This window comes from Tribolium madens, unplaced genomic scaffold (assembly GCF_015345945.1).
Source record: "Tribolium madens isolate multiple individuals breed KSU strain unplaced genomic scaffold, Tmad_KSU_1.1 Scaffold_3;HRSCAF=73;Tcas5.2_LG2, whole genome shotgun sequence".
NCBI lineage: Eukaryota > Metazoa > Arthropoda > Insecta > Coleoptera > Tenebrionidae > Tribolium > Tribolium madens.
The window spans coordinates 11758685-11760838 of record NW_025401006.1 but is presented as its reverse complement, the minus strand read 5'-3'; the positions used below and the strand labels follow the sequence as shown (position 1 = coordinate 11760838).

General features: G+C 31.1%; 1 protein-coding gene across 1 annotated transcript in view; it reads left to right on the top strand.

Moving 5' to 3' along the window:
- Positions 1 to 801: 801 nt before the first annotated feature.
- The window catches only part of LOC123007889 (tyrosine-protein phosphatase non-receptor type 13-like), a 93924-nt gene continuing 92571 nt past the window's right edge, over positions 802 to 2154 (top strand). Inside the window, exon 1 of the mRNA XM_044403384.1 lies at positions 802 to 886. The gene's annotated coding sequence lies outside the window, so the exon portion shown is untranslated. The remainder of the gene's footprint in view (positions 887 to 2154) is intronic.

Here is a 2154-nt window from a genome sequence, read left to right as displayed (position 1 = left end):
TTATCTACTCGGAAAATAAGTCCACTCGTGAACTTAACCTTTTCACTCGTAGATAAACAATCTTTTTATTGTCTTGTATTTGGTCGATATTTATAAATGTCAATGTAAAATTCAACAATAAAATGTAATGTCAAAGATCGTTAGCAACTAACAATCGCAGATATAAAACAATGGATGTATTTTTTATCATCTAAACGATAAAATTTTATTCTAACATGAAGAAAAGAGTAGATAAAATTCAATTTTAACATAGAGGATTGAATAAATAACTACAAGTTTTTTTATTTATTTTTCTGATTTAAAAAAAAATAAACTTTTAACGTGTTCTACACGTGTGCATTCATTAGTGGGTCGACATTTCTATTTTCTTGGAAAGAAAAACTGTGTTTTTGTTACAAATTTCAGTCTTGGACAATTGCCTGAAACCTTGAAACCGAAAATACCATTGAATAAATACATAATCCGATTGTCTTATAAAAAGTTACGTAAGAAACGTGACTTGAATCAAAAGCTCTCGAATAAATTACTTTTTGATTCAAAAATACATACAAATTGGCAAGTGTGACCACAATGTGACGTTTTTTTTCGGTTGCAATGCCAATTCAGATTCTCTCGAAGTCACTGAAAGCGTACTTATAAACAAAATCTATTTTCAGGAGCGATCGAGTGAGGGATGCAGTTCGAACGGTCCTGAAAATAACCGTCGTTACTACTTTCATCTCTTACATGTTGCACAACAAGTTCGAACACGACCAACAAGTCGTTTGAGTTGATGCCAAAATTAATTCAGTTAAAGTTTGACTTCGCTGTGAATAGTTAAAACACCTAATCCGAAGAAACGGTTCAAACTCGTCTAATTTGTTGAGTGAAATGTGTTGACGTGAAGGTATAAGAAATTCAGCGGTATTGAAAATGAGTTTTTGTTTACGAATAGGCGCGACGCATGATTAATGTATAAAGTTCCTCCAGATGTAATCGATAATCCCCATTATGACCCCGATTTCGAGTTGAGAAAAGATTCTGTTCTTAAGGGATGATTAAACAGGAGAAAACACAAAATAGCGTTAATTAGCAAGTGAAACCAATCACCACATTGAATTTAATTCTCGAAACGAAAATTTCAGTGTTTTACGTCTGTTTTAAATTTTAATCTCGCATATACACAAATCTGGTGAATTTTAATTAAAAATGCTGACCTGCGTTTGCATTTTAACGATAGTGATTTCGCAGCAATTATTCTGTCAGCTTTGGTGGATACAATTAGGTCAGATTTCAGCCGAAAACTTCGCTTTTTAATTTAGTCGTCTCGATTTGTTTTGTTTGTTTTCTTGAACTCGCTTTTGACCAAAGTTTTTTGAACATTTGTTCACTTTCTGCCTTGCTTTCATTATGATCTCGCGAGCTTTCAGTCGAGTTGCGCTTTTTTAATTGTGTTTTGTCGGTGAGGTGGTTGGCGGTTTTCATTACCGCTGCTTTATTTTTATCTTTTCAGTCGGCGCTCCATTTTTCATCTTGGACTCAAAAATCGGCTGAAAAATATGTGGGCTGAACAAAAAGTTTTGCTTTCAGAAAATAATAATTAATAAAAATTAAAATGCTGAAAAAATGTGATCGTGCATTGAATTTTCGAATTTTGTTTTGTTTTCGAGTTATGCGATCTTTTTTTCAAAGTTTTTTCGACGAAAATTTAATAAAATGTAGTTAAATACAATTTGGCAATTTGCCAACTTTAATGTTACACAAAATATGCAAAATTCTTGTTTTCTGTGAGCCATAGCTTTGAAGTCTTTTTGTCATTAAAATCAGAAACTTTGGAATTTTGATCTTACTTTTCGAATTGATCTTTTCGAGGGACATTTATAGCTTTCAACTAGAAAATAAGTTAATTTATTACACATGGAAATTCAAATATAGAACACAGTTCAATATTCTGTGTTGTTCCATTTGGGATGAATATCGTTTGTTATTCATCAATCATTGTTGCTATTTTAAAATTAATTCCAGAAATTATTTTACTTGTTTTAAACTAAAATACACATTTACAAATGCATATTTACATAGGTATAAGAATTGTTTTAGTCCTCAATTTTTTTGTACTAATTTTCGTAGTCATCAAAAATCGATGATTGTTCTATTTTATTTCTATTCTATTTC